The sequence below is a fragment of the Alligator mississippiensis genome, chromosome 4, assembly GCF_030867095.1.
Source record: "Alligator mississippiensis isolate rAllMis1 chromosome 4, rAllMis1, whole genome shotgun sequence".
Lineage (NCBI taxonomy): Eukaryota > Metazoa > Chordata > Crocodylia > Alligatoridae > Alligator > Alligator mississippiensis.
Window position 1 is genome coordinate 92245092 of NC_081827.1, and position 15294 is coordinate 92260385.

Here is a 15294-nt window from a genome sequence, read left to right on the forward strand (position 1 = left end):
CCCCACCCTCTTCATTGTGCCAGCACTCCTATACTGTGTGGGGCCCTCAGCTCTCTTTCCCTTCTGCCCCCAAATCCCTTGGTCTGTACCACCCAGTCCCCACGCTAGAAGCATGAGCTAGTTGAGGATGGGGAGCCCAGAGCCCAGAGCCTACTGTGTCCCCTAGAGTTGTAGGGGACACAGTACCAGGACAGGAGCCTGGGGAGCAGAAGTTAATCTCTCTGGAGCCACCAGTTGGACACCCCTGCCTTACAGGAACAGGTGAACAGTTAGTCACATAAGCATGGACTTAAATTGAACTGTTTGTGGGAGGAATTGCTCACCCAAGTAAGGCATTCACAGATTGGCCCAAACCTTATATGACACCCAGTATACTTCTACTGTAAAAAAACCCAAAAAACCAGGGGGGAGGAGAAAAAGAAAAAAAAGAAAAGAAACAGTAAAAAAAAAAAAAATTAAGGTTACAAAATCAAGGACTCATAAGCTAGAAAATATCAGACTCTGAGCTAATTAAGATGGAATATGCCACATTTCTGTGGACATCCTGTGCTTAGGCAGTATGTTAATCCATAATTACCTTGTCACATACCATTTTTTCCACTGGAACCACAGACAGGTCAGTTTTGGAGATGACTTAAGTTTGTGTAGTGAAAGGGGCCATTGTATCCTGATTAAGACAGTTATGCTGCTCTGGAATATTGGATTCTATTGTTCTTCTGTCACAAAATTCCTGTCCGATGCTCGGCAAGCCTCTTAAACTAACCTTTTCACAGGTGGCCTCCACCTGGTTGCCATTTCATGGGTGCTTGACTCAGACCTTTGTTCTGCTATGTAAGCACTTACAGCTGCCCCCAAAGTCATTGGGAGCCAAGTTTCAAACATATAAAATGCAGTGTAAATATCTGAAATCTGAAAACGCAGGTTCTGTCACAAACTGGCCACCCAAAACTAATGGATATGTTGTTTTAATTAGGGCTGACAAATGATTTAAAAATTTAATAAAAATTAATTGCGAGATTAAAAAAATAGTTGCAATTAATCACAATTTTAATCACACAGTTCAACCATAGGCAGCATCCCCCAACACACCCAACAGACCACAACCCATGTGCCCTGCAGTTCCTCTCCACCATCACCAACAGTGCACAGCCCCAGCCCTGACCCCAACCCACCTCACACCTACTCGGGACTTGGCCTGGCTGGAGTGGATCAGCTGGAACCCTTATGAACAGCCCTGCTCCTGGCCCACCCTGTGCCTGCTCCAAACTCTCCTGCCTATGCTGAGCAGCAGCAGCAGCTAGGCAGAAGCTGCTGCTCAGCATGGAGGAAAAGCAGCCCCTCCCCTGCACTACTGCTGGGTCCTTCTTCCTGCAGCCACTCAAGAGCCCATGCCTGGACTGCCCTGCGGCTCCTCTGCACTGCCACCATGCACTGCTAGGAGGCCCAGATGTAGCAATGACTGGAGTAGAGGAGAGGTGCAGGGCAGCCCAGGTGTAGGCTCTAAGTAGCTGCAGCAAGAAAGGCCCAGCAGCGGTGAGGGAGAGAGGCCACTTCCCCCCTCATGCCGAGTAGCAGCTTCTGCCAGGCTGCTGCCGCAGCTCAGCATGGGCGGGTGAGTCTGGAGCAGGCCCGGCGTGGGCTGGGGTTGGGGCTATGCACACAGGTTCTGCCTTGTCTGGAGCTGATCCACTTTGCTGGTCAAAACAACCTGCACAATTAATGCAATTAAAAAAAATTAACACATTAATTTGTTTTTGCTTTAATTGCGTAAGTTAACTGTGATTAACTGACAGCCCTAGTTTTAATGCTTCAGTGAAGAGACATAACAACAAGTTTTGTATGCTGGGCAAAAATCCTGCCGTAGAGTGGGGATGTGCCAAGTGCTGGGGCAGAGGGAGAGACTGGTCAGGGCAGCCAGTCTTCAGGGACTCAAAGAGCCTGACTGCTGCTGCAGCTTCTCTGTCTGCATGTCCCCAGCTGCTACAACAGCCTGGTGTCCTCTCATCTAGCCAGGTGCTCCCTCTAAACTGGTGTCTAGTGCTGGTGCCCCACTTGTCCACCCCTCATTATACTACTACTTCTATGCCTGAGTTCTCCATTAATAGGATGGGGTTAAAGCCCCCTTATTTCACAGGTCATAAAAAAATAAATGAGTGTTTCTGAAGCACTTGGACAATGTAGTAATAGATGTGATAGAAAATTCCACAAGGAAATGCACCATTTTGTCTTCAGAGCTGGACTTGAATAATATGAAAGAAATTAAAGGGTAAGAACCCACATTGAACAAGGAGATGAACACAAAATAACTGGTCCTCAAGTTAACACTGTCCAGTCTGTGCACTGAGATAAGTTCTTGTTGGGGTGGGGTGGGGGGGGTGGAATAATGTGATTCTGAAATTAAATAGGGTGCATTTACATGAGATGCTTACTGCACATTAGCGTAAGAACAACGCACAGTAGCATGTTACGGCAAAAACCATGCTAATAGCCTACTGTGCAGTGTTCTTAGGCTAATGAGCAGTAAGCAACACTAAATAACCATATGCTGACGTTACTGTTCAGTAACGCTAGGACTGTGCAGTACTAAACTAAATGCGCAGCAACTAAGGTGCATTAATGAACGTGTAGACGCACCACAATGAATCACAATGCACATATAAAAGTGAGTCAAATGATAGTTGTCTGTGCAACCTTAATTCTGGTATTTCCTGATATTTGACTGCTCGACTTTGCAATCATAACAGCATTGTCCAAGAGATTATAAACTCCAAAGTATATATTAAAAACAAACAAAAAGCTCCCCACACCTTGCCACTCTTTTGGATACAGTAATAAATACCTTCAAGGTACTGGAAGGGTCAGTGCTGCAGTGTGTACACAATATAAGTAATATATTATGATCCTGTTTCACAGGTGTCTGTAGAATGCTCTACTCAGCAAAAAAAAGGCTGTTAATAGACATACTGTACATCAGAATGACGCACCATGGTAATTATGTACGTTCTTCTGGGAATACAGTTGTCAGTACAAGGAGCTCTCTGTTACAGCAGCTATGTTTAGGAAAGTAAAAATAATTATGCTTATATGGGGCATCAGCAAATTCCATAGATTCAAAACCCAAATTGCAACAATTCCATTTAATTTTCAAAAGTTTGGAAAATAGAATATATATATATAATTTTTACATTGGAAATATAGCTAAACTAGCTTCTATCTTGTTTTTATGTGAGAATATATTTGAATCAAATACATTGACAAAATTATAATGTGTATATATCTGAATACGTTCTTTGGTAATAAAATGTAAACTTGGCTCCACTTGATTTCTAGGTTTGGAATTTTACCCTCTGCTGCCTGATTCAGATTCAGATTCCACTTCCCATTCAATCTTCCTGTTGCATTCCTAACCCCCTAAAATTATTTAAACAATACCAGTTAACATTTTGCTTTTAGCTCTAATGGTTCTGAAACTGCTCACCTTTCTGCTGGAAGCAAGATTGCATCTATAAATTGAATTTATACTCATGAAAGCTTATGCATCTCTCATTCAGTTAGTTTAGGACAGTGATTTTCAACCAGGGTGCTGAAACACTCTGTGGTGCCTTGAGATCCTTTCAAAGGTACTGCAGGGTGCCGCATAATATAAGCACTGTTAGGTGTGCAAACACAATTCACAAGATAAACCCAGAGATTTCAAAGAGGAATCCTTAGTGTTAAAACAATTCTGAACTGTTGTGCTTTTTGGAGTTCTTTGCAATAAAAAAAAACATTCAATTTTACTTCCATAGTCAAAACTAATGAAAACTAAGAGCCAGCATTTTTGGAAATGTGCATTGCACTTTTATTATGCATGGAAGTTGAGCTCCAAGATGATCAAAACTGCAGAATAAATAAGATAATTTTACAAATTAAACATACCTTCAAATTTTCCTTATTTTGAGAAGCAACTCATTTTACTCCTTAAGTTATTCCTATTCCACACAAAGCTGACTTCACTATACCTTTAGAATCGAATAAAAAAAAGAAATAAAAGAGTTATGAAAAGGAAGGTATGGAACAATATTTACACAAAGGGAGAGAATCTTACAGCATCTGAAATTTCCCACATCATTTCTGAACCATTATCAGATCTCATATTTTGACCGCGTGGGTTGGAAGGTGTAAAAAATTAATCCATAATTTTAATTGAGCCTTAACAGCCCCTCTGAGGGAATTACCCAGCTGGATAGCAGTTCAGTTAGTGATTTTGATAACCACCAGAGGTCCCCATACTACTAACAAACTAATTTTGTTTCAAGATTATTCTCCCTCCCATGAAAACAAAGGAAATATAGTACAGTCCTTTCCACAGCAGTCCAGTTAAAAATTTTGTGGAGAGAAACTTTTTTTTTATTATTGTAACAGATTTAAAAATGGAAAGTTACTTACCTCCTTGTCACTGAAATTCTTTAAGGCATCTTAGCCAAGTGCATGTCGCATTATGAGTGCATCTTCACGTGCACCTCAAGACACCAGAGCTCAGACTGTTTTGGCCAGCAGTATCCTGATGATATAATTTGAGGTCCTTTGTGTTTTGAACCAATGGGATAAAGGATGGAGCACCACCACTGAGCCTTAGTTTTCTTTCAACTGTAAAATCCCAGATACACAGGACTCTGGGGAAGAGGATGAGTTGTAGGATGTACATGTGAACGCTATTTCATTAAGAGTTCCAGTATTGGAAAATAAGCAATTTTTCATTCTTCTTCAGGTGATTGTCCGCATACTACCTAGAATGCATAAATGTGGATAATGCACATTCTACTGTAAGCGACTCTGTTGTGGATGACTCCAAAGTAGTAAATTGATGCACTTAGAAGTGAGATTCTAGTGTATCAGGAGTAGTACCTGAAACAGTGTTCTGCCAAATGCAGCATCCGATCTGGAGTCTTTAGAGACCACAATGGCTCTAGAATGGGAAGCTGTACCAACTGCATTAAAGGATACCTGTAACCAGGTCATGGTCAATCTTTTGCCCTCTGGCACTAGTAAGCCAAACTCTTCTCTGACATCAAGTGGCCACAAAACATAACAAGACTCTTGTCCTCTTCTAAAGTGATGTCTATGTGCATATTGTTCTATAGATGTACATGCAATTCATCAGACCAGCTGGCCAATAGATATTCACTATCTGGCTCCTTTTGCCATGCACAGGTGACACACTGTAGAACACCTACAGGGCTTAAGTTCCTCTTGACCTTTTGGCTTGAAATGCAGCTTCTTCATTAGTATTTCTCTCAGTGACATCTAAGCAAATTAAGGTGGCGGGAAAAATGTTGTCAAGTTCAGCATCTTATTCTTAAGTGTAATCAGATTGGTACAGATGTCTGCATCCCAATAATAAAATGGAAAGCTGGACTTTTTATTAAGTTAACATCAAGAGGATATTACCTTCAGAAATGTAATTAAGATTTAAGTTGCAATAAGCTGTGTCTTCAGCTAAAAGTTAAAGGATTTTCCTGACTCACCCAATATTATTATCCAGCATTAATGCCACTGCAGTCACTCAATGAAATATATAAATTCAAAGAAACTATTTTGTAGGGGTTTGGGTTCATCCTCACACACAACAATTTCACTTTTAATAATCAACACTTCCTCCAAATGATGGGAACAGCTATGGGCACTAAAATGGCCCCACAGTATGCCAACCTTTTTATGAGCCACCTGGAAGAAGACTTCCTTAAGAACTGCACCATCAAACCCTTGCTTTACTTACGATACATCAATGACATCTTCATCATTTGGACTGAGAACCTGCAATTTCTGATTGAGTTCCACCAGAAATTCAACAGTCACCATCCCTCCATCCGATTTTCTTTAGAATACTCCAACACTGACATCCCCTTTTTAGACACGATGATCAGTATTCAGAAGGGTAAAATACAGGCCACAGTATACAAGAAACCCACAGACCAACGTACATATCTGCACAGAACCAGCAATCACCCTAAACACACCAAAAAAGCTGTGACATACAGCCAAGCCCTCAGATACCACTGCATCTGTACTGAAGAGAACACCCGGGATTGCCACCTCACCAATCTTAAAAAGGCTTTCACCCAGCAAGGACACTCCTCCAGAGAGGTAGATCGCACATTTGAAAGAGCCACCTCGATACCACATGAAGAACTGCTGCAGTACAAAAGAAAAACACCCACAAATCGCACACTGCTGGTTATGACCTATCACCCATCCCTTGAACCTGTACGGAAAATCCTCAAAAAATTGCAACCCGTATTAGAAAAAGACCCTATTCTTAAAAAGATCTTCCCAGAGCCACCCATCCTAGCCTTCAAACGAGCACTGAACCTCGCTAACCTCATCACCAGAAGCAAACTTCCTCAAGCCCAAAACATACCAAAAGGATCCAGACCGTGCCATGACAAGAAATGCAAAACCTGCCAACACATCTCCACCACCCCCACTATTACTACACCCCACAACAGAGCCATCAGCATCCCTGGATCTTACAGCTGCACCTCCAGAAATGTAATATACCTCATCCAATGCACCAAATGCCCTGATTCATAGATTCATAGATGTTAGGGTCGGAAGGGACCTCAATAGATCATCGAGTCTGACCCCCTGCATAAGCAGGAAAGAGTGCTGGGTCTAGATGACCCCAGCTAGATGCCTATCTAACCTCCTCTTGAAGACCCCCAGGGTAGGGGAGAGCACCACCTCCCTTGGGAGCCCATTCCAGACCTTGGCCACTCGAACTGTGAAGAAGTTCTTCCTAATGTCCAGTCTAAATCTGCTCTCTGCTAGCTTGTGGCCATTATTTCTTGTAACCCCCGGGGGCGCCTTGGTGAATAAATACTCACCAATTCCCTTCTGTGCCCCCGTGATGAACTTATAGACAGCCACAAGGTCACCTCTCAACCTTCTCTTGCAGAGGCTGAAAAGGTCCAGTTTCTCTAGTCTCTCCTCATAGGGCTTGGTCTGCAGGCCCTTGACCATACGAGTTGCCCTTCTCTGGACCCTCTCCAGGTTATCCGCATCCCTGTTGAAGTGTGGCGCCCATAATTGCACGCAGTACTCCAACTGCGGTCTGACCAGCGCCCGATAGAGGGGAAGTATCACCTCCTTGGACCTATTCGTCATGCATCTGCTGATGCACGATAAAGTGCCATTGGCTTTTCTGATGGCTTCGTCACACTGCCGGCTCATGTTCATCTCCACTAGGACTCCAAGATCCCTTTCCACCTCTGTGCCACCCAGCAGGTCATTCCCTAGGCTGTAGGTGTGCTGGACATTTTTCCTCCCTAGGTGCAGCACTTTGCATTTCTCCTTGTTGAACTGCATCCTGTTGTTTTCTGCCCACTTGTCCAACCTATCCAGGTCTGCCTGCAGCTGTTCCCTGCCCTCCGGTGTGTCCACTTCTCCCCATAGCTTTGTGTCATCTGCAAACTTGGACAGAGTACATTTGACTCCCTCGTCCAAGTCGCTGATGAAGACATTATAGAGTATCGGTCCAAGGACTGAGCCCTGCGGGACCCCACTGCCCACACCCTTCCAGGTCGAGACCGACCCATCTACCACGACTCTCTGGGTGTGACCCTCCAGCCAATTCGCCACCCACCGGACTGTGTAGTCATCCAAGTCACAGCCTCTTAACTTGTTCACCAGTATGGGGTGGGATACCGTATTGAAGGCCTTCCTGAAGTCCAAGTATACGACATCCACCCCTCCTCCTGTGTCCAGGTGTTTCGTAACCTGGTCATAGAAAGAGACTAGGTTGGTCAGGCACGATCTGCCCGCCACAAACCCGTGCTGGTTTTCCCTCAGCATAATTTGCCCTGCCGGGCTCTCACAAATGTGAGCCTTGATAATTTTTTCAAAGACTTTACCAAGGATGGAGGTGAGACTGACTGGCCTATAGTTGCCCGGGTCCTCCTTCCTCCCCCTTTTGAAAATGGGGACCATGTTAGCCCTTTTCCAGTCCTCCGGGACTTGGCCCGTGCGCCACGAGCATTCGAATATTACCGCCAGTGGCTCTGCAATGATGTCGGCCAGTGCCTTCAGCACCCTCAGATGGAGCCCATCCGGGCCTGCCGATTTAAAGGCATCCAGTTCTTCCAAATGACTCTGCACCACCTCAGGATCTACGTATGGAAGTCTGGCGCCTTGCTGCTGCCTCTCTACAACCCCAGTGAGAGACTTGTCGTGTCCCTCACTTAGGAACACTGAGGCAAAGAACTTGTTGAGGAGTTCAGCCTTATCCCCCCTATCTGTCACCAATTGTTTCTGCCCATTTAGCAGTGGTCCTATTCCTCCCTGGGCCTTCTTTTTACTCCCAATATATCTAAAAAACAATTTCTTGTTGTCTTTTACTTGGGTTGCCATCCTCAGCTCCATGGTAGCTTTGGCCTGCCTAACTGCCTCCCTACAAGCACGAGCAGAGGAGGTATATTCATCTTTGGTGATCTCACCCTGTTTCCACTTTTTATGTGCTCCTCTTTTGGCCCTTAGGCTGCCCTGGATTTCTCTGGTCAGCCATGGAAGCCTCCTGGCCCCTTTCCCTTTTTTGCCTCGCTCGGGGATCGTCTTGCTTTGTGCCCAAAGGATCGTTTCCTTAAGGCACAGCCACCCTTCTTGGGCTCCCATCCCTTCAAAACTCCTGCTCTGCAGTGCTTCCTTGACTAATCGCCTGAGTGCATTGAGATCAGCTTTCCTAAAGTCTAGCACTTTCACCCTACTAGTTACCTTACCCACTCGCCGTCTTATGTTGAATTCTATTATAAGGTGATCACTGTCTCCCAAATGGCTACCGATCTGGAGGTCCCCTATCATGTCATCTCCTGTTGCCAATACCAGATCCAGTATGGCATTCCCCCTAGTGGGACCGTGTACCTCCTGTGTCAGGTGGAGGTCCTGTACACAGGTTAGAAACCTGAGTGAGTGATGGGACCTTGCTGTCTGCGTCTCCCAGCAGATGTCCGGGTAGTTTAGGTCCCCCATGACTACCGCCTCTTTAGCTTTTATGGTCTCCGAGAGTTGCCTCAGGAGCCCCGCATCTATTTCTTCCCCTTGGTGTGGGGGTCTGTAGCAGACCCCTACCACCAAATCCCTTTCTCCTTGTCCCCCCATGTAGCCTAACCCACAATCCTTCCACTTCCTCAACCTCGGATTCTGTCTTGATGAGGGTTGATGTATATTGCTCACTGACATAAAGTGCAACCCCCCCCCCCCTTTCTTCCCCGACCTGTCCTTTCTGTACAATCTATAGCCCTCAATATGTACTGCCCAGTCATGGGATGAATCCCACCAGGTCTCTGTTAGCCCCACTAAGTCATAGGTGTTTAGTGCAAGCAGGAGTGCTAATTCATCCTGCTTGTTCCCCATGCTCCTAGCATTAGTATATAGGCACTTGAGCCCTGAGACTGGTGCCTTTGCTGACCCCCCGCTCCGAGTCCCAAGGGGCCCATTGTTTCTTACCTTCTTGTTTCTTACCTGTTCTGTAGTGCTGGTCTCCCCATGGCTTTCAGGTTCCCAATGCTCTCTTTCTTCAGGCTGGGCTGTCCTTGTGGGTGCCACATGGTTTGGTGGTCCACAGCTTCCCCTGCCCTCGTACTCCCCTCCCCCCGATGAGCCTAGTTTAAAGCCTGCCGGAGCGGGCTTCTGATGGAAGATATGTAGGAGAGACCAAACAACATCTGTGCACCAGAATGAACACACACTGGAAATCCATCAAAGACAGAAACACCCAATTACCGGTGGGGGCACATTTCTCACAGGAGGGCCACTCTCTCTCCAATCTCTCAGTCCTGATCCTCAAGGGAAACTTACACAACACTTCCCAGAGACGAGCCTATGAACTCCATTTCATCAACCTGCTGGATACTAGAGATCAGGGACGAAACATAGATATTGGATTTTTGATACATTATAATCTGCCTAGCAACTGATTCCCCAGCCCAGCTTCTGGCTTGTTTACTTTTCATTCCATCCAGGAAGAGCACACACCAACTGCTGCAGCTTCCTTAGCCTGACGAAGGGTTTTTGAACCCGAAAGCTTGCTTAATAACTATTCTCCAACCATTTGGGTTGGTCTAATAAAAGATATCAAATTCACCCAAGGAACCTTGTCTGCCTAAGAAAATTTTGGCATTTAGAATTAAGAAGTCGAGACTTTCAGAGGAGGCCATACCTTGCTGTGTCCCACTTTGCTTCCTGCTTCACTCTTTTCTTTGCCCCTAGGAACATACAGCTTCCAAAGGGCATGTACAAAAAGAAAGAAAAAAAAGAATACACCTGAATGGTGGTATTTGCAATGAATGTTCACCATTAGGTCTCTGTGGCAGGAAAGACTTACCTCAGCCAGGCGAGGAGCAGAGCCAGCAGGACCAGAATGGAAGCACGGTGAAAATGAAACCACGGTGAGAGAAGATGCAATGGTAAAAGAAATAAAGGAAAAAGAATGGTGGAGCTGAGAGGAGCTGGGGCTGGCTCCTGTGATGGCAGTGTGCTGGGACTGATTTGCTGGCCGGCCCCCTGAGACCAGGATAAAGAGCCTGGCGGAAGAATAGCAGAGAGGACTGGAAGTGAGGTCCCCAACGGGCCCAGAGTGGCCAGGAATAGAGCAGGGTCCCACTGCAGGGATGTGGTGGCTGCCCCAGGAAGGGGCTTTTCCAGATAAAGAGGGCCAGACAAAGCTCAGTGACTTACCCAAAGAAGCACCATGGATATCGGACATCTCTAAACCAGGCTGGATCCAGCCGGGACCTGAAGGGACAAGAGATGGACGTCTGAGCTGCAGCAAGTAAAGAACCAAGAGAGAGAGAGAGCCACCAGGGAGCAAGGTAACCTGGGGTCTGGAAGACGCTTAAGCAGGACAAAGTATGGTTGGGAAAAACTCAGACGAGAGAACATCCCGATCCAACCGTCATAAATTCAGAGGGCCAAAACACTGGAGTTCAAACTATACCAACTCGAGTAATCTGGAGACAACATCTTTGGCTGGTGTTAGGTGGGGTGTAGGGGAGGCGGAGCCCCAAGTAGGAAGGACAATCGGGAAAATTGAAGGAAGGTACCAGGAAGGGTGGGACAAACCATCTTCCTCCCAATCAAAATAATTTATTCCAGCAAGACGTGGCAGGAGAGAGCACCTGGGGAACCTTCCAAGATTTAGCCCAGTAACAAGCCTGTCTCTTTCTTAAGCAACAGTAAAACCAGAAAAGGCCCTACAGACACAATGCACCAAAGAACGGCATGGGAGACTACAGTCTCAAGCTTTGGTTTCGAACAGGTAGGACCATTGTGTAGAGTCAAACAGTTACCAAATTTCTTTTAAAAGAAGATTGTACTCATTTTGCAAAGTAAAAGTTTCGGTATACTCATCTATTAGTACAAGGATATCTACAGAATTGCTTGGCAGCCTTTCTAGGACTCATGAGTTTCCTCTTTACATTATTGGATCTGAATCTCAGACTAAGATAACAATTAAAGTACTCCTTTACTTTGGAAAGAGAGAAAAACAGAACAGGAAAGAAAGAAAGAGGGCAGCGAGCATGTGTGCACCCCCATGTATACACATACATATATATAGCTAAAAAAAACATGCTGGAAACATCCAACTTCACTTATTCTATGTCAGTTTCTCTGGTCTCCAACCTGTTGATGGAGAGTGAGAATAAAGAATTTTTTTCAGTAATCATTAGCAGTGTGCGAAGCAGGCCCTATTCAATTCAGATCTGGATCAGCCAGAATCAGGGACAGTGATTCAATTAATTGATTCAGATCATGGTCCCTCATTCAATTCAGCTGAATCCAAATCTGGAGATTCAATGCTGATTCAGAGAATCAGCGATTCGCACATAGACAAGGTTTAAAAGATTTTTCTTCATACCTTGATGTAGGAGACATGGCTCATGATTGCTGTGATACTGGGGCACATGGAGCATCCCACAGGAGTCCAGAATGGCCCTCCATGTGTTGGGCGGCAAACCCGGAAATGGACCAGAAGTACTTCAGGTCCATTTCCAGGTCTGCCAAAGAGTGTTCTGGTGGGCACCCCTGTGCCTCCCTGGCTTGGCCATTGGCCACAGGGGACCCCAGGTACCCCCCACCAGATTCAGAAGGCACCAGGTATTGAGCCAGGGAGACATGGCGGTGGGGGGGCCAGCACGCTCCCTGGTGGACCCAGAAGTGGACCAGAAGTGCTTCTGGTCCACTTCTGGGTCTGCTGCCGAGAGAGCTGGGGAGCCCGGCATGGTCCTGTGGGGCACCCCATGTGCCCCAGCATCTCAGCATTCACAAGCTGCCTTCTACCTAGAAGTATGTAGAAAAAACATTTAAAGCTGTGTCTATGTGTGAATCTTCGAATCTTTCTGAATCTTTCCGAAGTGATTCAGAGGGTTCCAATTTAATGCAGAGAAATAAAAGGGCCCTCTGATTCGATTCAGATTTGGAGATTAGGCCACAAAATCAGGATGAATCTCCACCAAATCAAACAAAGGACTGAAGCTTTGCACAGCCCTAATAGAAACAGAGACAGAGACAGGGACAGAGACAGAGAGATATAGAGATATACAGAGAGAGAGATAGAGAGAGACAGACAGACAGACAGGCAGACAGACTGAGATATATATATATATATATATAGAGGCAGAGATAAACAAAGATAGAGATAAAAATAGTGATATATAGAGCTATATAGAGATATACAGCGATAAAGACATATATATATGTCTTTATATATCTAGCTCCTGCACAGAATTTCACTCCAGGGCTTCACCTCTGAATGATAGAGCTATTTTATCTATTCCATACCTGGCACAGTGCTGAGGCTCTGATGATATTGCTGAGTGAGGGACATGTCACCATGTGCCTGGGAAAACTAACCCCCAACCCAACACACACACACACACACCCACACAGAAGGGAGACTCAACCCTGCAGGCCCTAGCACGGTGGGGCAAAGGCAGGTCATGGCACTTGGGATTCACCTGGTTTTCATTGCAGCAGCTCTGGAAGATATCTTCTCCCCCTCAGTTAATTGGTGAGTCTGACAAACCCCATTCCTGGCTAGGTGACACTCCATGCAGGTACCTGGTTAGAGGGGCAGCTGGTATAGTCTGGAGGGGCTGCAAGGAAGCCTGGAGATTTTCTGCACCTCACCTGCACAGGCTCTGGAGTTGACTTTAGCCAAGAAGGGATGTACTGGGTCCAAACAGCTCCTGGGAAAGTTCTGGAATGGGTTACATGCCCTCTGACAGCAATAAAGAATATAATGCAGACTCTGTGAAAGGGAGATTCACCATCTCCCAAGACAACTCTAAGAGCTCCAAGAGCAGTGAGCAGCCTGCCTTCACTCCATGCACAGATCAGGGGTGGCACATGTCCCACAATGCATCCCCTGGGGATGGGCATAGTGGTGGAAGCTGCTCTCCCCTTCATGCCCCACGGACAAGCCACAGCTCTGTCCTATGCCCACCCTGGCTGCTCAGTACCCTGCCCATGCCCGAGCACCAGCCCCACTCCCTCCCTTGCCATGGGGGCCTCTTATCTGTCCTGCCCATACCCCTTCCCTCCCCACAGACTTACCAGCCAGACTCTGCTCTTGAAGCTGCCAGGCTCCACTGCTGGTCATGTGCATGCATGTGGCACTTATTGGTGACATTACTGGTCACATCAGCCAAAAAAGCCAATTGCTGATAATGTCAATTTTCATTTCATAGATTCATAGATGTTAGGGTCGGAAGGGACCTCAAGAGATCACTGAGTCCAACCCCCTGCATAGGCAGGAAAGAGTGCTGGATTTAGATGACCCCAGCTAGATGCCTATCTAACCTCCTCTTGAAGACCCCCAGGGTAGGGGAGAGCACCACCTCCCTTGGGAGCCCATTCCAGATTTTGGCCACTCTAACTGTGAAGAAGTTCTTCCTAATGTCCAGTTTAAATCTGCTTTCTGCTAGCTTATGGCCATTATTTCTTGTAACCCCCAGAGGCGCCTTGGTGAGTAAAGCCTCACCAATTCCCTTCTGTGCCCCCATGATGAACTTATAGGCAGCCACAAGGTCACCTCTCAACCTTTTCTTGCGGAGGCTGAAGAGGTCCAGGTGCCCTAGTCTCTCCTCATAAGGCTTGGCCTGCAAGCCCTTAACCATACAAGTGGCCCTTCTCTGGACCCTCTCCAGGTTATCCACATCCCTCTTGAAGTGCAGCGCTCAAAATTACATGCAGTACTCCAACTGCGGTCTGACCAGCACCTGATAGAGGGGAAGTATCACCTCCTTGGTTCTGTTCGTCATGCATCTGCTGATGCACGATAAAGTGCCATTAGCTTTTCTGATGACTTCATCACACTGACGACTCATGTTCATCTTGGAGTCCACTAGGACTCCAAGATCCCTTTCTGCTTCCGTGCCTCCAAGCAGGTCATTTCCTAGGCAGTAGGTATGCTGGACATTTTTCCTCCCTAGGTGCAGCACTTTGCATTTCTCCTTGTTGAATTGCATTCTGTTTTTTTCCGCCCATACGTCCAGCCTGTCCAGGTCTGCTTGTAGTTGTTCCCTGCCCTCTGGTGTGTCCCCTTCTCCCCACAGTTTTGTGTCACCAGCAAACTTGGACAGAGTACACTTCACTCCCTCGTCCAAGTCGCTGATGAAGACGTTGAAGAGTATCGGTCCAAGGACCGAGCCCTGCGGGACCCCACTGCCCACACCCTTCCAGATCAATACCGACCCATCCACTACGACTCTCTGGGTATGACCTTCTAGCCAATTTGCCACCCACCGGACCGTGCAGTCATCCAAGTCACAGCCTCTTAACTTGTTCACCAGTATGGGGTGGGATACCATATCGAAGGCCTTCCTGAAGTCTAAGTAAACGACGTCAACCCCTACTCCTGCGTCCAGGTGTTTTGTAACCTGGTCATAAAAAGAGACTAGATTAGTCAGGCATGATCTACCTGCTATGAACCCATGCTGGTTTCCCCTCAGCATAATTTTTCCTGCCAGGCTCTCGCAAATTTGAGCCTTGATCATTTTTTCAAAGACTTTGCCTAGGATGGAGGTGAGACTGACTGGCCTATAGTTGCCCGGGTCCTCCTTCCTCCCCTTCTTGAAAATGGGGACCACATTGGCCCTTTTCCAGTCCTCCAGGACCTGGCCCATGTGCCATGAGTGTTCAAATATTCCCACCAGTGGCTGCGCAATGACGTCAGCCAGTGCCTTCAGTACCCTCGGATGGAGCTCATCCGGGCCTGCTGACTTAAACGCATCCAGTTTCTCCAAGTGCCTCTGCACCATC